A 24,208-nucleotide genomic window follows, 5' to 3' on the forward strand; every position below is an offset into this window, starting at 1 on the left:
GTATCGTTATATATTCTGTGTCACTCAGAAATATGTGACAATAAGGGGATTGCAACTGCCATTTCAAGTTGAATATAAGTGGGTAACTTTAAGCTAAGCTCACCTCCAAAATATCAGCGTCTATGACAGATATGTGATCATCTTTGACATCATATCTATAGCAAAGGCCAAACCCGCTCAACTCAACATCTCCATCAAAAGATAATTTAAATAGAAAGAACTGTGAGCTAGTCTCGAAAATACTTTCATCAACAGAATTCATTATGACAGTATGTCAATGTACAGACATAGTATCTTGACACAAAAGTCAGCCTTGGAGTTTTGTTTTTCCACTTGGGTGAGCCCTCAAGTCTTGTTTTTGTTAAGAAATTTGTACAAACATATCCACTGACTGTAATATTCTTTCTGAAACAGGTCAAAAACTGTGAATTTACAATAAAGTTCACTGGGTTACATTATGTAGAGCCTTTGGCACAAAACTCAATATTCAGCTGCTGAAGTCTCTCAAGTACTTTTATAAATTTGTCAATAAATGAATCATACGTGCTTACAGCAATTCATTTAAATTGCATGATTTAAACAAAGATTACTCAGATTTCCCTTTCTTTTTCTCACCCAATCTCACACATAGATGTACATGCTAACAGCTTTATACATGCACACATTCAGTGTGATCTCTAGATGTTTGCATGAAAGCATTCTCCTACTTGTTGTCTGAAGTGATGGCATGTGTTCCTGGCTCTCTTTGCATGGCTATCCATCGGCACAGAGAGAAATAGGGAGTCATCACTAGAGATAACTAATCCCACTGATGCACTGAAAAGTGCCAGCCCCCCCTGCCAGAACTACACCCCATTTTGCCCAGAGCCACCCTGCGAGCTGTGTTAACTGGAATGGCAGTCTTTTGATGTTGCACAGATCTCAACTTAGAAATGATAAACAGTGGATATGAATTGAGATTTTCCTCCTGAGGGAACTGTGGCGCATGAGTGTATTAAAGATGCCTTGCATTAATATGTTAATATACAACACACACACACACAAAGCTCCTTTAGACAAACAAATAATTGAAAAATGAGACAAGACTATTATTGTGCATCAAGTGAGCATCCTAACTAGACAGGATTTTTTTGGCATCATAGGAATGTTTACACATTCAAATCAGAGCTATTTCACACATCGTATTGTAAAAAAAAATTCAACAACATATTTGCTTCTATTTATAATGTCATGATAATTTCTGTAATATCTACTCTATTTTCTTCATCAGTAATAAAAGTGGCATGAATTATTTAATGCTTCTTGTAAATTTGGCACTTTTTGATTTTTACTTAAATACTTCAGGCAGGAATTACATTTTAGTAGGTTAAATTTCTAAAGTGAACAATGGATATCTTCTCACATAAACCTCACTAAGACAACGAGAAACTATATTTTCTACGGAAAACCAACTATGATAAAATAATCTCTTCACTCAAATACAACAAAAAATCCTTCTATGTAACGCTCCAGCTGTCACGGCAGACACCGAATGCATGCCACTGCCTGACCTGTGAGATACTTCTGCTTTTTACAGGAAAACAGCTTACACTAAATAGTTGATACTATGCTCTTCCCCCATGACATTTCAATCCTCTTCAGTCCTACTGTTCTACAATACTCCATTATATAAAAGGTTTATGCAATCCGGGCAGCATAGATGCCAATGACTCATAAACTGGGAAAGGTTGTGAACTGATGAGATTTTTTTTATAATTTTTTTTTTTTGGAATAGAAAGATTGATGCACAATAATCTCTCAGCAGATATACACAGACAGCGTACCGGATAAAAAAAAAAAAAGACATTCAATGAAAGAAAAAGCACCATGGGAGCAGCATATCACTTGCTTGAAATGTAAAACAAAAAGCTGTTCACATATAAAATGCTCCAACTTTAAATGATTTTTTAAAATGTCATGATGTCAATCGAACCCCACCTCTTTCTCTGGGGCTCTTATACAAAAATGCAATAGCAAAGTGCCCTACAATTTCAAGAGTCTATTCATCATCTATTTGGCAAGTCAAACTATTCTTTTAATTTCATTATGGACTGAAATGATAGAATCCACTAAGTGTTCTTTAGCTGGAGTTTGTCGTTAAGGTTTCAGATGGTTCAAACCATAGACTACAAGACCTCCTTATGAAATACAAGAATATCACCATAGCATCCCTGCTCCAGAAAGGTTCTGAACAAGGTTGCCATGACGTTTTATATCTTCCACCATTCAGCAAAAAAAAAAATTAAATACTGTATAGATATATGCTCTTACGTAAATGTCTGCTTGAAGCTGCAGTGGTGTTTATGCTATGCACCGTACAATGGAAGCACTTCTTTAGAAAATGCTGCTCTCTAACTAATGGACTTTAAATGCAGTCTCTCTTAACTCAGCACAATGAACTAATGTTTGAAGTGCACAGATATTCCTTGTCTGCATTTGTGGTGTTTTCAGTTAGCAAGAATTCTTGGTCTGTTTGGGCAAAACAAACAATAACTTCTTTAGGTTCAGTTGCCTCGCTCTGAACATATAATGAGTTCTCAAATATGTAGAGAGACAAAGTGTAAACATTTGTTTAAAAAAGACTGTTGTTTCTGAAAGTGGCTGATAGAGTAATTTATCACTGAATCAAAAAGGATTTACATACTGTTGACTTCATGTGCTACTTGAGGTCCATTCTATGGATGATAGAGAGAAAATGCATCCGAGCAGTGGCATAGAGGTTAGCACCAAATATACCATGTTGAGCTTTGATGTTCATAAGGGGAAAATAGGTTTGAAATGACCTGCAATGTGTCACAATCCCATTCCTTTCCTCCCTGCAAATATTTTCCTCTCCCCTCTTTGCTTTCACTGTCAATACAGCGCAACAGTAGGGTTCCCATAGTAAATAAAAATCCCATTAATTTTCTCAATAGTGAAATTGATTTTTAACAATAACATATAAACCCTCCAAGACATACCTATTATAAGCAATGATATATTTAACCATAATTTTCTTTTTCAATTACATCACTCACATTGCTTTCTTTGTCTTTCTTCACAATTTTCAAAGTCTCTTTTTTTTTTTGGTTCAAATCATAGTTCACAATAATGTCAATCATCTAATAGCTGTTCGATTTGATCATTACTTTTTTTGTCTCCATGGAGAAAATTAGCAGGAAAAATACTATTGGTACCAAGGTAAAAACCCCACAAATAAACGATAAATAAACAAAAATATAGACAAAAATATAAAATATAGAGACAAAGGGACCTAGAGTGACATTGTGACAGGAATGAGAGACTACCAGCAAGAGTGAGGACATGCTGTTTGCCTTCCCAAGATTTTTTTCAGCCCAACTGATCACTGATAGCCTGTGGCCTGAATGGGTGGTTAGTGACAGGCCAGCTCACCTTCCATGTGTGCTCAGAAGCAAGCTAGCAGCTAAGCCACTGACAGACAGACGATCAGTGAATCAGAGAGTCAGAAATGCTTGCCAAGTATGGCCACAGAACAGCTGAGATACCAGGCCCAGAGTACAGTTTCACCTAGATCAATAGAGAGAGAGAGAGAGGTTGACAACAATCTGAATTTTACTCAATTGCTCATTAAATTGTAGCGGACAAACATAGAGGTATGTGCAATTAAACAAATGTGCAATTAAAGTAAATCTGGGAAGCTTTAAAAATGTGCTCAGATCACGATAGCACACCTAACCTAACCTAATGCCGAGCACATTTGTCAATCAGGGCACCAGATAGATAAGAGTTTGTGTATATGAAACACAGAACCACTCTAAAACCACATGTGCAATACAGTGATCCTGTTCTATTTAAGAAAGCACTACAGACAAAACAGCAGTGCACATAGTAGCAGCACAGCAGGCAGCGCATTGAGACCATTTATTTTATTTATTAAATCGCAGCCCTCCCGGTATGAAAATCGCATTGTGACATATCGCATATTTAGATTATATTTTGGTTAATCGTTCAGCCCTACAATAAAGTAAGGTTGAATAAAATAAAGTAAAAATAAAGGAATATACACAAAATAGTTTTGTATATTACCGTGCAAAGGGAAAATGCAGGAACAACACTTTGGTTGAAATGTTGTTGTGACTGATAGGTTTGGATCAACTATAATCAGATTCAGAGAAATCGGAGAGTGGAGACAAGAGTTACTATAAAATCCACACAAACCTAAGTAACTTTGAGGCCATTTGAAGCCAAGTATTTGCGTAGTAACTGGGTTTTGTCTATGTAGCGCATTTGCCCTCAATTTAGAACCTTCTTGACTTTTTCCTTAACAGATGTTTAGTTTATGACCAACAATACAAGCAAATTTTACAAAGTAAACCGATACTAACGGCAGGCCTATATATGCTGTTTCTGCATAGATTATAAACTAAATATTCACATGGGCATCTTGTCCAGTGTACTTAACTGTGTTTTAATTGTGCTGAATTTTACTGAGGGAGTGGCGTCATGTTTTCCCTTGTTGAAAAGTGCCAGCACCAGAGGGAGGGTGATGTCATGCTTGTAAAATTGATACCTCCTTGTCTTTAATTTTTTCTCCTTACATGGCAGAGGTCAGCTACTTCATATCAGATCCCAGACCTACAAGACTTTTTTTTTTACCACATTTTTTTTCTATGTTTTATTACAATTTCAAGGAATCTGCATGGCAAACTAGTAGATAAATAGACAGAAGCTAACCTGTGATATCTCTAATCCATGGGTCTGTTCCAAAACATAGTTAGCTGCCTCACTGTCTAATGCCTACATAGGCAGCTGTTTTCTATGGCAGCATCCTAAATGAAATTGGGCCTATTAAGAGAGCAATTAGGAAAGCTCTATATTAGGCGGCAACTCTTTAAAATAGAGCTCATCAAATGCAGCTCAGGATGTTACCTTAGAATTTAGCCAGAATGAAGTATCTTAGGAGGCAGCAAAACTATAAGATACCTACCTTTTGGAACAGCCTTCCCGTAGGGAGAGAGCATATGATGCATTAAAAAGCTGCCTCCGGAGGGAGATCATTAGGGTTTTGGAACAGACCCATTGCGTGATGTGTGCAAAATCAATGTTGTGCAACAGTAAGGGGAAATTAAACTAAATTAAACGTAAATAAAACTAGATAAAACTTGTAAATAATATAGAGATTTTCAACTGTTTACTATCCAAAACACTCAGACCAGGGCAAAATCCTTAGAGATGTGCAAAACTACCAATTTTCATTATCAACCTATTGGTCAGTTGTTTGAATGACTAGTAGACTAGTTAGTGTTAAGGATAATAATGTAAAATTAGGCAACGTTATGTTTTACGTGACCCCCAATCAGAAGCCTTTTAGAGGATATACGGACGCAGGCACAGCACTACAACATGGTAACAAACAGATATTCAAAAAATAAATAGGCCAAATAACTTAAACATATTATTGCACAAAACTATCAAAGTAAGAAAAGAAATATGAAAGGCTCCAGAACAGCTAATGCACATCCTGAATGCAGAATGATGCGCTTCAATGTAACTGGAGTGCTTCAGGGCAATCCTCGCAGCGCAGTCTAAAGCACAGACTGCAAGATAATATTGGAGTACATACATCAAGCAGTTTAAACCTTATTTACTGCAACAATTTTTTAAGCAGTGTCAGACAGAATCAGAAATATGGGACTATTACTCACAGCAGAGGATTTAATGTGAGTGATTCAAAGTGATCTCTCAATTTGAGAATTGTGTCTCCCATTAAAACCACCACCACTAAAGAATTTTTGTAGTTGACCCCACAAATCAACTAGTCAGTTGTTAGACGACTAGTCTAACAACTATTCTAGTCAACCACCCGACATCACATATGTTCTACTGCAATTAAATGTGCTGAATTTCTGTAAACTTTCATAACTAGTCTTACTGAATAGGATCCCTTGGCCTGAGAGAAAACAGGCTGATTTCTCTCTGAAGCTTAAGATTGTTTCTATCTGGCAACAGAATAAATATGAAGATGGGGCCCGGCTATGGCTGAATTCTTCAACTGAACACTGGTAAAATAAAAGCCCCCATTGAAATGGTGTTGTGTTGAATATGGATCTAAGAGCATGGGTAATTTCCCTCTCAGCACAGTTAAGACAAAGAGCTCCATTTACATCCAGGATGGAGCTTTTTATATGGACATCCTGCTATCAGCGTGCTGCAGACAGTGGAAAGATGGAAAGTATTCCAGGTGGCCTTGACAAATCACTAGAGTCATATATTACGTGAATTACATCTTCACAAATGCTGAGGATTAGGGTAATTTAAAACTCCCTCGCAGTCAAATGTGACCTAGTATGCCAAAAGTATATCGGCAGGGTTCACAGCCAAATCGGACATGTGTTTAGGGTTAAAGAGGAATCACACTGTACAAAAGACACTGTACAAAAATCAGAACAGATCTTTCTTTCGTTATGTGATTTAATGTGTCAATTATTTAATGGCCTTATCAGCAGCATTGGTTCCTCAATGCCTCTCTTTTGTTTTTCTCTATTGCCCATGATCCGAATAAGTCAGCACTAACTAGAGATGTGAAAAAAAAAAAAAAAAAAGGATATATATATTATTTTTTTTCAATTTGTATAGTTGCATAAACAATAAGTTGACTAGTTGGCCTTAAGGAAGCCCCAGATAAATAGGACTTACCAGATCAGCCATGTTTCACAGGAGGTGTTCACAAAGGACACATCATTAAAAACTCGATCGATCGATCGATAGATCGATAGACAGACCACCCTGCCCATTCCTAGTGCTGACACCTCAATCTAAAATAAAAAGCAAAGGAGGAAAGTCTAAACACAATAAATAAGTCTACCAATAACAATTTTCAGAATGTCTTATTGTCAACAGACATGCATCATCTCTTGTACAACCTTTTACATCCACAAATTCTGGTGGAAAACAGGGAATCTTGGAAAACCTGGGGGAAAACATGGATGTGGCTCCTCTTTTTCCTGTTTATGAAGAACAGCTGCATCTTCTCCTGCTTTGACAAAGGTTCTGACTTGAATTGAGTCACAACAATTACTGGCTCATTCATGATCACCAAAATGCAACATTCCTTCGTGATGAATTAATCACAGAAGTTTGGTCATTCATTACTGTATGCATTAGCCTAGCTAGCATTATTATTTTGTCATTCTGTTTTAAGAAAAAACAGTACTTTGGGTAAATTCTAGTCCTACTCCATAGGTATGTTTCTTTACTTTTGGACTTATATTACTTACTTTCAGGTTCAATTGAGTTTAAAGAGAGCATTATGCTTCTGGCAATTGGGAAAGTCTTGTTAAACTAAAGTGACACACCCAGAACAAGTAGATGGTTTTGCTATTATGACTTATGTGCCAAACATGCTTTCAGCTCAATGTGACATAAGCCTGCAATTCAGGAATATCAGTTCACCAGACACAAGGTTGCCCAGACAAAAGATAAAATATCCCTCTGATCCACTGTGTGACCGCAAAACAAATAATACGATAATTTTTGGTTTGTTCCATTTGTTTGTTTGTGTTTTGCCATGATAGGTTGCAAAGGAAGAAGAACAAGTGGGAGTAGAAGAAATGGTGGTACCTACTTAAAAGAAGTTCAAGTCTTTGAGTTGAAGTTATTACAGACACCGTGGCATTACAGCATCGTCACGCGTGACAGATGATGTGCCATTTTGCGTATAACCATTCCTTAAGACTACAAATAGTGATGATACACAACAATAATGTGGCATGAAAACAACATCAAATTCAAAACCCACCCACTATGATATAAGGGGAAAACAACAAGGCAGAAGGGCTGCAGACTTTAAAACAATACAAGCACAACTTTATGGTTCTATTGAGACATGTCTCTCTCATAAGGTGTGTCCATGATAGCATTCAACACTGATATCCTGAGCATGCAGAGCAATGCACGGCTGTGGTTTAAAGCAAACACATCAATGCCCACAGAGCAGAGGTGATGAGACGTTGGGGGTTTTGGCGGAACACAGGTGCAGACTGCGTCACTCCTCCGAGCCATCAGCTATCAGCCGTGCCAGTCTCCACCACTCACTTCTCATGAGCCCACCTCAAAAGCCACAATCGCTTGTGTGCACCCTCGCTGATGTCACGTGATATTGCATGAAGGTCTGAGAGTGGAGATTCACAGGCTTTAATGTTGTCGTTCCTAAGTGCATTGTTTACCAGGATGCAGGATGAAAGTTTTCCTTCAAGGTTTTTTTTTCAGCAAAAATGAACATTCGGTCATCGTGTGCTCACACTCATGACAGAATGACAGCCTCAGTCACCATTCACTTTCACTATATTGAAAAAAGTTGCAATGAAATTAATGGTGACTGAGACTGACATACTGCCTACTATCTCCTGTTAACTCTTCACAATAAAGTTGCATTTGTTAACATTAGTAGATGCATTAGGTAAAAACAACTAACAGTGAACAATATTTTTTACAGCATTTATTAATCTTGGTTAATATTAATTTATGAAATGCAAATGTTCAATGCTAGTTCATGTTAGTGGAAACCATGTTAAACTGTACAAAACATTTCTCATCAACAGCTTACAAAAGTCAAATAACAATTATACTGTACATTCAGACGCAAATACAAGAGTTGTTAAACTTCACTCTGATGACAAGCGCAAGAGATACAAGACAAAATCCTTTAGCGGTGCTTCAAGAGAAACTTGAACTCATCAAGTTCTTAATGAAACTCATGTTAAGGCTAATCACTGACCCACAAAACAAGATAATCTGTGGTAAATTACCCTCCACGGACTACATGGATTAGTGTTCTGCACTTGAAAGTTTTTGTTTTGTTTTGATCTAGTGTTGAGCAACATGGGACTCCTGCCTAAGCTGCCCTCTTAACCCTGAGAGGGCGGCGTGGTGGCAGGGTGAGGAGGCAGAGAGGAAGAGGATCAGTACAGAAAGAGGATTAGCAGCTTTGGGCTGCTACTCTGGCTTCAGGCTCACCCCTACCGAGTACCCAGCCATGACCTATAGAGCAAAGGAGGTAAGGACACTTGAAGCCAGGGCATTGCACATGACCACATCTTCAGGAAGGGCGAAGTAGATGGGAAAGAGGATGTTGATCCTTAAGCCGCTCTGCTCTGCTCAGCAGCACATGTGCTGAGTGGACCGTATGAGGTGGCTTACCACCAGAGGTCGCAAGCAAGGGCAGGGCAATTGAAAGGTCAGTGTTAGCTGTTTCTTTAGAAAATGCAAATACAGCCTTCCCGCAACACAGCATTAATGTGGTAGATCTTTCACAGCACACGTCAAATGCTATCAAGGATGCTGTTACATTGATGTGTAGATATTCAAGGGAAACATGATGTTAAAATAGCACTATAGCAAGTAAAGTATGACACAATTAATTAAGAATCAATTTTAAAATTACAAATAGAATGCAGTGGTCTCTGTGATGGTGGAGCCTTTTATTACTAGAATACTCCCTAATTTAAAAAATTCACAAAAATGTTTTCCCGGTTGTTATTTTATGCTGTGGAAACTATGGCATCTGTCCTATAACAACTCTCTTTTTTTAATGCTTGAGATATACTTTTGATACAGTGTGACTGTGGCATTGTGAGACTACTTAGTCTGCATTAGACTTCTGACATTCATAAATGTTTAATACACTTTAATGAATCTTAGAAGTTTAATGGAGACTGTTTGTCAAAATTAATGTAGTTTTTGCTGCACATCCACAAATAAGAAACTAAGGATTTGAATCTACAAAAAATATAAGTACATATTTGTGTTTACAAATGTTTGGGTTGGATAACACAACACTCTTGTGCTTTCCTTCACGCAGTTCTAAATCAAGACCAGACAGACAGCAATGCATTTCTATTCACAAGGCTTTTCTAGGTAGTGACAAATAGAGTTGCAAAAATACATTCAGCTGATGTGTATCTAGCCAGATAATTCTCAGTGTTAAGTAGTATTTAGCAAACTTGGATGCTAATATCAAGGCCGATGTTTTGGAAGTCATCATCGCTACATATAAAGGAGCTGCCTAATAAAGTTAAAATTGAGGAGCCTAAGAACTTGATAGATAGTTTTATTTGGCAAGTGCTATGGAAACCTATTTATGAGTGGTAACAGGCGCAGTTGTGTGTACGTGAGTTAAATGAGGAGCTAATATTTTGATACACATTTTAAATAGGGTTTTTTCTGTTTGCCTAACATGTCTCACATATCCTTTGGTAACTTATTTAGAATCAAACGTGTGGCAATGTGGCGCGGTGGTGGGACAGGAGGCAGCCAGAGGTTTCTGGTTTTGGAGCTGCTACTTATGGCTGATTGATGGGTGACTCCGCTGGGACATTGTACATTCTGCTTGGCTAGTGAGCTGATCCAAAAACCACAGATAATTGAGAGGGAAGTCAGCATTGGCTAAATCAACTGAATAGGCCTATACGCATGCAATGCATATTCATAAATATGCCCTTTATGATGATAAAAGAATTCCATTTATATGCCTTTTATTGAATACAAAATCCTCTGAGATGTTCCCAAAGGAGGAAAAAAGGCCCGAAGTGCCCACACAAGCAAACTATGGCTCAAACATTATCTACTGGGCTCAAGATTCTGCATCCTGCCTCCAGGTCTCACGGGAGAATGCTGGAATCTCCAGCTTAACGATAGGGTTCCAATAAACAATGAATCACGCTGCTCTGAGCAAGCGTAAAAGAGAGCCGTTGAACAAAAAGAAAACCAAGCGTGATTTAATGGATATGGTGCAAATGTATGGCACATTCCTTCCAGATCAGGTCTGATCTGAAAAATATTTAGAACAGAACTGCTAAAGTCCTAAACTCTTGAGCAAGGCTGGGCCTGCGACAGAACCGTTCGAACAAATAATGAGCATGGTGCGTCAAATTTGGAGTAAATTATGTCCCTTGACAACTGCTTGTTTCCAGTAAGGACTGCACATATGTATCATTAAAGGAAGTTTGTAAATGATGGGCTGAGTGGTATTTTTGTTTGCTTGCTTTGGTTAGTTGAAAACAAATCCAAAGCCAAAAATTGCACTTAAGATCCTTAAGATCAAATAACCCTGTTCTATCTACCTCATAGCTATTTGTGCTTTCAAACATTACATATTTTACAGAATTCCATAGTGTAAATATATAAATACTACATCACATTATTGTCTGTGATTGTTAATGATTGAATACATTTAATTTCATAACACTACAGAGACCAAAATTACATACTCTTGTTTTGAAAAGGTCCACCCTCCACTTGTTAAATAACATTTGTGGCTAAGTTTGAGACTGAACAATGAATCCTTTGCCAGCTGCAGCTGACTCAAATAAGACATTTAAGTATAGGGTGTTTCACATTAAATTCAGCAGAATATTGTAATTTCAGACTGAAACTTTTATATTGACAGTGTAACTCCTTTTTTGAAACATGAATGCAACTTGTCAGAGTTCCATATTTAAACATAAAGCAGGGACTTAATATTAGCTGTCAACTGACCATATGGCACTGCATAAAGCTTAGTATGTTCAATTTAATACATGAAAGTGAGCTTGTCTCTGCTGCAATTAAAACAAAGATGCAATAGGCTATTAGGAAGAGAAGAAGAGATGGGCTTACCTAACAAACAAAGCAGTACAATCCTCAGTCCTGGACCCACAATATCTGGCTCAAGTCTTATTTTTGTTCTTTCTTCTGTTGCTTTCAATGCTTCTCTTTACTTGGAGCTTCTTGGTGCTTTCTCCTCCTTGGGTAAAATGTCCTGTAATAGGGGGAAGGGAGTAGAGGAAAAGTGTTTCGCTCAGTGATTCAGAAGCATGGTGTAAACGGCAGTCTTCTCTTTCTGACAACCAGCGTTAATTGCAGATCAGACTCGCCCACACACTCCAGACTCTCTCTATTCACTCTCTCCTGGAAGGAGCTGAGAGCAGGCTGTGAGATTGGAGTGCTGTGAACAGCACAGTGGGAGATGCTCTAACCCCCACCCTGCACAACACCAATCACTACCTCTTGAGCTCCACTTCTCCACAGCTGACTTTATTTTATGAGAACGGCACCGGGATGCCCATGGGAGGATGTATACTGACAGTGAATCAAATGTTAAACCCTCAAATGTTAAACCCAATGAACTGTAAACTACAGTCTAATATATGACAAGCATAGGGGAGAAATATAAAGGAGCAAGCCTGAGTAGGTTTATATAGCCCATTTGCTCTCAAATATTACTACTTAAGCTGTAAGACACAAGAGGTCATATGTTTTGTGGAAATGATGTTTACACTCACTAAGCACTTTAGGAACACCTGTACACCTATTTATTCAAGGGATTATCTAATCAGCCAATCGTGTGGCAGCAGTGCAATGCATAAAATCATACAGATATGAGTCAGGAGCATGATTGTTGGTGCCAGATGGGCTGGTTTGAGTATTTCTGTAACTGCTGATCTCCTGGGTAGGGTTGCAGCAGCTGTGCGAAAGTGCTCACTTAAGTTAGGATGTAAAGTTCACACTAAAGGCTTAGTAACTACTAGTCAGTTTGTAACTAAGTCTGTGCTTAATTTGGTTGCACCACCTGTTCTTAAGGCAGGACTTAACTAGTAGGTCACAAGCTCTCTGTAAAGTAATATGTAGTCACACATAGGGTTGCAACGGTATGAGATTTTCACAGTATGATAACAGTCTCAGAATATATCACGGTTTCACAGTATATGGTATTACACAATTACTATTATCAGTGAAAACAGAAGGGTTATTTTATTTATTTATTTATTTTTGAGCAAACAATTTATTATAATTGAAACTTGAAACCATTTATTTTATTGAAGTATGTGTAAAAAAAAGTCTCCCTTTTGAAAATAGAAAAAATAAGAAAGCTAACAGAATTATAAACATGATAACAAATAGCATGAAACTATAACATGTTATATAACTAAAGCATGTTAGTTTACATGTTAAATGAACTACTAAATGAAAAATAACATCAGCTGTGTGAGCTTTTAAAGTAATGTCCTATGAGTATTAACAGTTAACATACTGTAGGTGCGCAACAGTGAGGCCAGACTGCTCCTGTCTGTACCTTTATCTCACTGGTTCTCAACTGGTTTTGATTCAGGACAGATTTTACATTTGAAATCAAGTGGCAACCTGCCATAGATTAAACATAACCTGTATTTAATGTATCCTGGGTCGCATTTCCTTTTATGTTGCATAGTTTTGTTCATGGTTTTCCAGTACAAGGACATGCATCAAGTGACTTTAGAGCATATTTACATATATGAGCCCATTATTATCCCATTTGTTACCTAATATTACATATTTATACACATATTACTCAGAAGGAAAGGCTCCTCATTACCATGTCTTAAATAATAGTAATAATAATAATAAATAAATGTATTTATGAAAAATAAATACTAGCTGAAACACATCTTGAAACTTTAACTACAACTGCCACTGTTGATATAAAATGAGGTCTACTAGATTCTACCTTTAGATTATTACAAGTGAAACTGAAACATTGTCAAAATATAACTCATGTAAAATCCTGAAACAAATTTGTAAAGGTGATGTGTGTAATTATTAATATTTTTAACTATTTTGGTAAAGGGGCCCACATCGGGCTTTAAGCAGTGCAAAGGGGGCCACATTGTATTCCTTTTGAGATACAATGTTCTGCATTGATTTGGTTTTTGTATCTTTTAAGCCCAGAAATAGTTGTGTACTCAATTTTCTGAAGTGTATCTGTGACTAATGGGACTATTCTGCAATTGCCTAAAGTATTGTATTGCTCTACAAAGATAGATACTTTTCTATCAGACATTAAAAAACTGAATAAAGGTGGAGATTATACATTTATTTTGCCATCTCTAATTCCCTGTTAATTTATTCCCTGTTAGTTTTAATAATAATAAAAAATAAAAAAAAAGAACTTTTAATGTTTATCGCAAAGCAGGCGAGTTTACTTTGCACAAATAAAAATTAATTTACATATTCATCTCTGGCTTGCTTTTGCTTGCATGTCAATGATTACCCCTCCGTGTGTCAATGATGCTGAGATCTACTTTTATATTTAATTTAATCACTGAGAAGGTTTACCTGCAAAATTAGTAGCACCAAACATCACAAGCAGCCTCAAGAATGGACACAGAGTAGCTGTATAACACTTTTCCTTGAGCAGAATATTGTACAGATCACAAAATTTGTTCAAAGGAGAAAGCGAGATGTGCATGGTTGCCAGATTGCACAATATAAGTATAACATTAGGCAGAATATTTCCAATTTGCTTAAGTATAAATCTCAAACTGGGGGTGTTTTGTCTCTTATCTGGCAACCCTGAGCATGTCCCAATGCAAATTAACTGAAATATCCAATGAAAAATAAAAACGCATTTACGATAAATGAGCCGCGGGCCGTATGTGGCCCATGTCTGCTTTAGCTGTTTGCGAGATTATCATTAAATCTGCGTCGCAGTCCTAAATAGTCTATCACTTGAGCGGCCGCCGAAATATCTTCAATGGGAGAACCATGGTATTGTTCTTTCCCTGCTATCTGAATAGACCAGTTGAGAAACACTGCTTTAACTAACACACAAACTCATGTCAGACCCCCTCGCCTCACTTCTCTCAGACATTTTCTCCACTGCGTGCGCACGTGCGTGTTGCAAGTTGACGAGTCTGACAGGCAGACAAGGAATAAAGGAGATGTGCACGTGAGATTCTCCATCCGGTTGCATTTTTTCTCAATACCGTAGATAAGCAAATGTACATGGTATGATAACCGCCAATTTTCAAACCGGTATACCGCTGCAACCCTAGTCGCATAATATGACGTTTTCATTGATCCAATAAGAAGCCTTCAAATTTGTGCACAGAAGTATTAAAAAGCTGTGCATTTCAGTTTTATCACATTACAGTTGATGTTAAAACCTTGTAACCCATAACTGTCAGCTGTAATAAATGAAATCCCCATTAAAATACGATACATAATAAAAGTAGCTACATTTGATAAATAGTATATTTTTCCTGTGTAAATAACAATAAATAGGAACTGTAAAATAAATAAGGGGTGATAAATAAATACTAATACAGGTTGGAAAAATAGACATTTATTCATTTTAATATCATATATTTTTTTTTTATCTATTGAAAATTGACATTGGACAATGCACCCTGAAAACTGCACCGTTACAACGGTTTCATGCTGAAGAGCCGCTTAAAAGTAGTGCCCGACCGATATATTGGTTGGACGATATTATCTGCCAATTTTAGACTTTTACCGATATATCGGTATCGGCGTAAATGTTTACCGATATGCGCAGATATGAAAACTTTTTTTAGAACATATAATGTAGAAAACAATGCTTTAGAATTGGTGGCATAACATAGTTTGTCCAGCAGAGCGTGCTCCGACTCCACTGCTTACAGATCTGAGCTGAGCTGACGAGTTAAGCAGTGCAGTGTTAAGTGGTGACTTCTTGATAAGTCGCTAACTAGTGTGTGAAATACATACTGGAAAGTTAATAAACAATGAACAATGAATCATTTTCCATTTTCAATATAACTAACATAACGTTAACCCTATACCTGACAACCATGTCACTCCTGTTTATCACATCTGTTTGCTGTGTTAGCCAGCTATAGTTTGTCAGTGTAGTCAGTAATGTAGCAGATTGAAAGGTAAACAGACCATCATTTTGCAGCTCAGCAGACAACGTTGCGGTGGTGGATTGTGTCTATTGAATGTTGATTTCACACTACGTTGTTACCTAGTTGGTGAGACGCAATGCCAGTTCTTCTTTTACTGTCCATGACAACAAGCTTATAGCTAACTAGATAATCACATAGCTACTTTCATTGCTTGTCAGCTGAGTGGAAGCTAATGTGTAAACATGTATTCACCAAACAGTTTTGTTCAGGATTCACAGTTTGGTACCCTCTTCAACTGAAAAATTCCAGTCATTGCATTATACATTGAAAGTTCCCCTGAACTTGTACAGCAGAATACGGTGTAACACCGCTGCCACTGTTTTTCTCTTGTGTTGGCAGGTGTAAATGCTTCTTCTATTACAACCTGACCCTTACTGACTGGCAGTATTAAAATAGTCAGCATTTGACTGATACTAAACAGTACTGATGTTTATTTAGCCATTTATTTTATTTTTATTTATTCTTTATTTTAATAGTCAGCATTTGACTGATACTAAACAGTACTGATGTTTATTTAGCTATTTATTTAATTTGTATTTATTCTTTATTTTAATGATCAGCAATTGACTGATACTAAACATGCATTACTGACGTTTATTTAGATATTTATTTAATTTGAATTTATTCTTTATTTTAATGGTCAGCAATTGACTGATACTAAACAGTACTGATGTTTACTTAGCTATTTATTGTAGTTTTATTTATTCTTTATTTAAAATGGTAAGCAACTGACTGATACTAAACATACAGTACTGATGTTTTTTAAGCCATTTATTGTATTTTTATTTATTCGTTAGTGTTCATTTATAGAATTTGTTGAAAATTCTTTGCTAAAAATATTTGTTTAAGAAAGCAGCCTTCTGAGAATCTTTGCATACTCATATTGGTGCAAAATCCACATAGAAAAGGACTGTTTTCATTCCAGCTCAAAGATATCAGCCACCATATCGGTAATCTGTGAATTTTTCCCCTCTAAAATCGGTACTGGTCTCAAAAATCCCATATCGGTCGGGCTCTACTTAAAATTACATTTTTTCTCTCTCTCTCGTAAATGAAAACGAGTGTAAATGCCAACATCATCATATATTTTGAAAGGATTGAATCCTGTCACACAAAACATGAGCACATTGATGTCATTAAACAAGTCTGCTTTTATTATCTGTCACTCCTGATCGGAGGCTGCCTTAAATATTTAGTTTATACTTAAGGTTACATCCTATCTAAATTTAATCAAATATTTAGTAGTGCATAAATTATGACTTAGTGCCCATTTAGTGCCACAACTAGCTGGTGCAACTGGCCCCTGGTATTTTCACGCATAACAATCTCTAGAGTTTACTCAGAATGTTGCCAAAAACAAAAAACATCCAGTAAGCAGCAGTTCTGCAGACAGAAATGCCTTGTTGATGCGAGAGGTCAATAGAGAATGGCCAGACAGGTCCAAGCTGACAGAAAGGCTACGGTAACTCAGATAAGTACTCTGTACAATTGTAGTGAGCAGAATAGCATCTCAGAATGCACAATGCTTTGATCCATGAGGCGGATGGGCTACAACAGCAGAAGACCACGTCGGGAACTCTATTAGGACCATAGAGTTCCTCATGAAGTGCTCAGTGAATGTATGTTCCAGTGCTGTTGGGGTCCAATCTGGAAATCATATTAGGTCTAGATTAATTTGACTGCATTAGCAGTAACTGGGGCTGAATGGGAAAGTGATGTAAATGCAACCAATGAAAGAAACAAAAGTCTGTACCATAAATGGCACTTCTGCACTCATAAATCTCCAAGCATAGACTTAGTTGACAACCCTGCATAATATATAGAGATAAAGAAATGATAAACTATAAACAATCTGTTTATGTTGCTTTATTATCAGAACACAACAAGACACTAGTCTATTTCAAAAGTGTCATACTTTATCGGATTTGATCGGGAACATTCAGAATATTAAAATAATTCCTTTGCTGACTAATTCATTGTTGAGAGTGTAAATAGAAAGCTATTGAGTTTCAGCATGTTTTCAGTGCTGACTCGGTTTTAGTTTGGGCTTATTAAACTATAATGAAGTCAAACAGCAGGCCAGATGGGGGAGAAAAAGGTGATGGCCTTTAAGGCTTGACTGAAATATGATTTATTTCCAATTCATTATAGATGCATGTAAATTGTAAATAAATGAAGCCTGTAAAACAAATTTAATTAAGATCAGAGGCTTTTCCAGCAATGAAGGACATCCGGGGCTTAGCCCAGACAATTTTATTTTCACACTAGCAACCACTTCTCTGTAGTCCAAATCTGGTGAGAGGGTATTCTTCGAGTTTTGCTCTGGCTGGGCCTGTTTCTACAGTTCCTAAATCTTCCACTCTAGTACTATCCTCGACTAACTCATCCTCTCTCCTCCCTGAATCATCTGTGATGCAAAAGAACAGATACAGCACATAACTTATTGCAAATCAGCTTCACACAACTAATTCATCAAGTGCCACATATTTCATTTTGTAGACCAATACCATTGAAGTAAATGTATTGGGAAGAGCAGATCAGTGGGATTGCCCTAAGATCTATCATGATTCTTGAATTTCCATGCACATTAACATAAAGTCATCACAAAAGAGTTATATTATAGTCAGTAAAGTGAGGTAAAAAAAAAATATTTAATATAAATAATTTATATTTTTTGACATGAATAGTCAAAATGATGTATAAGATCCTAAGTTAAAGCAATACATGAATGACTTTAGTCTAAGTTCATTGACACACCATGGCATCGAACTGTATATAATTCTCAATGTTCATCTGTCAAAATCCTTTCATTAGGAGCATTAGGAGCATTGGGATAAACAATGTTTCACTTTTAACTTTCTCTAAAGTAAAGTGACTAATTAATTGTTAGCAGTTTCCATGCCTGATTCTGGCACAGCTGCTGCTGCTGGCTCCTCAGTCAGTAGCTCATCTTTTCTACCCTCTACAAAACCATTGAATCAAATCAAAGTGTATATTTACTACAAACTAATATCACAAAACAAGTCACACATTTTATGTTAATGCTCATTGGTTATCCTTAGAGAAAACAACAACTGATAAATAATGAAAGTATGCTCCGAACGGGACTCGAACCAACGTCTCTGGCATGGGAGGCGGCTGCGCTAACAAGGAGGCTGTAGGCTACAACCTTTAATGTCAGTCGCTAGTCCACCTCTTGAGGTTAGGAGAGTGAGGTTTAGCCTACTGTGGGTGAAAGCCAGCCAGATGATGATCTTCAGACTTTAAGGACCAAAAAAATGTGAATTCTTACCCACTGACTTCTTTCGGAAAAATCCCCAAAGCCTCATTTGCTTCATTTTTGCTGTCTTTCCTGCTAACTGCTGTTAACTCGCCACTAAGTAACATTAGTTGATGTCAACTCCTCCCCTACCTGCTGCATATTCAAAAGAGAGGAAGAAACGGAGTCGCCCATAGGCTACCGACAGCAAAGAAACTTATTCTATAAGAAACTTATTCTATAAGCTAGATTATGCCTATGTCTATTTTTACAGGCTGTATGCAGCATGTGCAAAGCCAAAGCACAATGAAATAAGGCAACTTATGATTTCGGGGGTTTACATAGGCTATTGTCCGGTTTCATATTTGTCAGTCAACTTTTCAAAATACATTCGGGGCTACACTCAAAACATTCGGGGCTGAAGCCCCGGCAAAATCGGCCGACGCCGCGTCTGATTAAGATAACTTATTTTAACATTTAAAACTGCGGCTCATACCATAAACATATTCAGTGTGTACTGTATGTACCGTTCATAAGCTAATATCTCAGTCAAAGTGCAGAGGGATAAAATAATTAAACAAAATATATTCTAACACTAGGGCTGGGACAAAATATGCGCGTCGATTCGTCAGACCCAAAACAAAGATGGCGGCGCCAGAGAGTAGTAGCAACACGAGTGGCTCCTTAGACTATCAGAAGTGCAAGGCGGCACACAGTCGTTCCTCTAAAGTATGGGAATTCTTTCATTTAAAAGGAAACAATTCTGTGATATGTCGTCTTTGCAAAATAGAGATGGCCTTCCATTCTAGCACCACGGCAATGCACCAGCACCTGAAGAGGCGCCACCCGGGAGCAGCTGCATGTTGAAATGCTCACATTCCTCCACTCCAATATATGACTGTATTTTGTCTTGAATGACACACACACTCATTCACTATTCTTAAGGTGAAAGGACAGTGTCAGAGTGTAAGTTGTTATTTGCATGTGAATGAAGATGCTTTTTTTCAGTAAGCTAGGCCTATGTTCAACATAAATGTTGAATTCTTAATGTTTATTTTTTGTTGGAAAAGCACTTTCTGTATTAGCTTAAAGCCCCCAAGTTTACAATAGTTACTGTATTCTTTCAATAGCTCTAAAAAAGGGTGGCTGGGTGACCTTTTTATTTTTTTATTGAATGCTAGACATCAGAATGCATTATTTTGCTCTTGTACACTTTTACTTGAATTTTATTTTTGAATCTTGAGTTTAAGAAAAAGGTGAGTGGCAGAGTGTATTACTACTATATGTTGTTGTTATTTTTTATGTGAATGAAGAATTAAAAGATGCACTTTTTTCAGTAAGCTAGGCCTATGTGTTTTCAAGGCTTCAAGGTTTTATTGAATGCTACCTCTGACTAAGAATGCATTAATTTGCACTTGTATAGTCTTGTATATTTTAAGAGCAATAAACATATATTGCAATGTTAAGGAATTCATGTTTTTTTCATTCAGATATGTAAATCAACATGTATAAATTGCTATTAGTCAATTAATGGGGAGATAATCGAAATCGAATCGGACGGAAACAATTAATCGTTAGATTAATCGATGCATCGAAAAAATAATCGCTAGATTAATCCTTTAAAAAATAATCGTTTATCCCAGCCCTATCTAACACCATGACTGAATAAATCCCTGTCCTTCACAAACACACATTTCATGCAAGCTTGTGAAAATATAAAGCTTTGATTTGTATCTAGATTTTCTTGTTGTTTACTTTTAATGTCATGCCCGGACACATCAAATACATCTGCTCCAGCCCAAATCAAAAACAAGCACTTGTGCACAAAAACATTGTTTTGTTTTTCCATTTTTGAACAAAACAAAACACTTCATTTTCAATTATACCATCTCTTTTAGAGCAGCTTGAAATATTGAACCAATCACGTAACTAATGTGTGCTGGACCCTTGACCATTGGTTGTAAGCCTCTAAAAGGCCAAACAATCAGTGGGAAAGGCAAACATGATTCCTGAGGTCATTTTCATGATGATGTACAATGACCTGATTGCCTGCCTCATGTGGCTTGTAATAATAAAGCTAGTCAGACACAAGCAATGAGCGACCTTAAGAACACATCCCCATTCAGCCTTTGACAACTGGTTAAGACAACATGTATGCTGTTTCATAAATTTTTCTTTATTAATGTAGAATAATATCGACACATTTTGTGAAGGTCAAAATGACATATGTTTAAGGAGAGTCATCACGGTGAGTCAAAGGCACTTTACTGATAACTAAATAGCGGGATACAGGGCCCTTTACAGAGGCATGTGTAATCTCACAAGCACAAGTATTTTTTTTGCCTGTGAATGATTAGGCTGTGCATTTCAAAGTCAGTTGCTCTGCTCTGAGAGGACACATATTACAAAAAAGAAAGAAAAAAAAACAAATCAAACTGTATTTATAATAACACATTTGTTTCAAGGTATTATTTAAAACACAAACTAATTTGATCGAGCATTTTTCTGCACAGAAAAGCAAAGTAAATACTGATGATTAATTTAAATTGTATTAAATTGAAATCAGTGTTTTACACAAGCATTTCTAAGACAAATATCAAATTATTCATTAAAATGGACAACCACAATTCCGAAAATGTTGGGACAGTGTGAAAAAGGCTAATAAAAGCAACAATTAGTGATTTGTATATTATAATCACCCTATTGAAAGCTCTACAGCTACAAATTATATGATGTTTTTCCTTGTGGATTTCATAGTTTTTTGGGGGGGGTTTTGTTTTTTTACAGTAATTTCAAACCAGATGATTGCAATACGCTCCAAAAACGTTGGGACAGTTGAGTGTTAACCACTGTAGTGCTGGATGGCAGTATATGTTGCTCCAAAATTTGTACATATCTGTCTGCATTAATGGTGTTCTCACAGATGTGCGAGTAACCCATGCCATGTGCACTGACACACCCCTGGCCCATATAGACACTGGCAAGATGGTCCTTATCCTCTCTGCTCCGGATAACACAGGACTGTGTTTTTCAAAAGCTTTTTGAAATGTGGACTCTTAAGACTAAAAACACAGTTTCACTGTTCTACTTTCCATTTAAGATGAGACCGAGCCCAGAGAAGTCTGTAGCACTTCTAGACACTGTTGATGTAGGGCTTCTGCTTTGCATATTAAAGTCTTAACTTCCATCTGTGGATGCAGCGGCGAGTGGTGTTGACTAACAAAGGTTTACTAATGTAACCCAAGCCCATGTTCATGATATCCATTACAGATGAATGATGTTTTTTAAGACAGTGATGTCTGAGGGATCAAAGACCATGTGCAATCAGAAGTGGTTTTCGTTTTGCCCTTTATGCACCGAGATTTCACCAGATTCCTTGACTCTTTTAACTAACATTTAACACTCAAAGTGCTGAATTATTTGCTGAAGCATCTGTTGGCAAATGGACAAGTCTCAAATGATCCTTGCTCTTGAAGGTCTAGGCTGTTTCTGGAGGCTCCTTTTATACTATGACATGATTGTCTCACCTGTTTAACATCTCCTGTTTCACGTCTCCTGTTTCACATCTCCTTGTTATTTCAACTCGTCAAATTGTTATTAGTCTTAAATTGCCCGTCTCAACTTTTTTGGAGCATGTTGGAATCATCTGATTTGAAATACTGTACATTTAGAAAAAAAATAATACAATTCACAAGGTAAAACATTGTATTATGTGAAGTTGTGGTGCTTTCAATATAGCAAAGTGTGATTATAATTGACAAATAACTCATTTTTGTTTTTATTAGCATCACTTTTTCAGAATTGGGGTTGTATTAAATTAATCAGTATTTAAATAGCATAAAGTGAGGATGTATGAGATTACGCTTAATTTTTCTGAAGACACAATGAAAAAAGGGAAAGCAGCTCTATTGAAAATACTAAACAAGAACACTTTAGATCAACTTGACACCTTTCTTTTTGACATGAGAACATAATAATATTGCGTAATGTCCAAGTGATTTTCAACAAAGTTATGAAAAAGTGATATCACATTGCTATGAAATGTTCAAATGGATTCAGCCTTCAAACGGATGTTCTATACTCAAAGTTATTTGTATTGCATGCTCAATTAACTTATTTAACATGAGCTAATGCAACAAAAAAATGTAGCATTTGCTCTCAACTTGATTTCATTGTGTACAATCCATCTATGTTCACTTAATCTAATGGTGTTGACACACTGTGAATAATATCTGTTGTTGCATCAATGCATTGCTGAAGCCGGGCAGGGGATTTCCAGTTCCTATTGGATGGGACTGGATTGGAAGGGTACATTTTAAAATTAAGTATTTTATGCATTTATATGCTAAATAAAAACAAGTATGAGACTTGTTAGTGTTTAATGTTCTATTTTTGTTGGATTTAGAAGATTTTTTAAATGTAGGTTACCGTTGTGGAGAGGTGTGGCGCTAATGTTAAGCTGAGGTTGGGTATGTTACTATTGAAAATAATCTATATATTGCTTTTCTCATGAAGCAAATACAGAGGGATCATTATAATGACTGATTGGGGATCTGTAAACTCTCAGCAGTGAAATATTTGTTATACAGTACAAGAAGATATATATATGCTAGTGTTTGTTTCTAGCGTGTAACTGCGAGTTTCAAAAGAGTTATAAGATCATATCAAGTTTAAGATAGGTTAACTCAATTCATTCGCACTACACGATAAATTTAGGTTGTTGCTTCACAAAGTATTTGAGGAGAGCCTACATTTTAATTTCGTATTAAAGAAACACATTTTCATTTTGTGGAACATATGTCCACAACTGAATTAAGTTAAACCAACAGATTTTTTTCAGTGCATGACAACAGGCAATGGCCCCATTGTTGGTTAACAATACAAACTGAAGATAGCAGAAATGAAAAGTGAAATTATATTTAATTTAATAACTTCAATGACATTGTAAATTACAGTCATGTACCCCACAATAGCTAGACCTCTCACTAGTTTGTAAAAAGACAGCATGACATCACGAATAACATAACATTAAATCAATAGTCAAATTAAAATCTTATTACAAAGTTATTGAGGAAATCAATTTACACGTGTCAAACTGTTTTCATTTCACTAACATACAGCATGATAGCCTGCAATAAACCACTTAGACACTTTGTACAGTTACTGTCAGCTGTTCAAAGCTCCGTAAGAGACCAGCACCATCTAGATT

The 24,208-nt window shown here is 36.7% G+C and overlaps 1 protein-coding gene across 9 annotated transcripts in view; it reads right to left on the minus strand.

Annotated features, from left to right (window-relative positions):
- Positions 1-24,208, minus strand: part of LOC127661401 (myocyte-specific enhancer factor 2A-like) — a 145,710-nt gene that overhangs the window by 113,580 nt on the left and 7,922 nt on the right. For 8 of the 9 annotated variants that reach the window (XM_052152071.1, XM_052152070.1, XM_052152074.1 and 5 more), the window contains exon 2: positions 11,656-11,797. The exons of the other annotated variant lie outside the window; for it this stretch is intronic. The gene's annotated coding sequence lies outside the window, so the exon portion shown is untranslated. The remainder of the gene's footprint in view (positions 1-11,655; positions 11,798-24,208) is intronic. 9 annotated transcript variants of the gene reach the window in all.

Source organism: Xyrauchen texanus, chromosome 21 (genome assembly GCF_025860055.1).
Source record: "Xyrauchen texanus isolate HMW12.3.18 chromosome 21, RBS_HiC_50CHRs, whole genome shotgun sequence".
NCBI lineage: Eukaryota > Metazoa > Chordata > Actinopteri > Cypriniformes > Catostomidae > Xyrauchen > Xyrauchen texanus.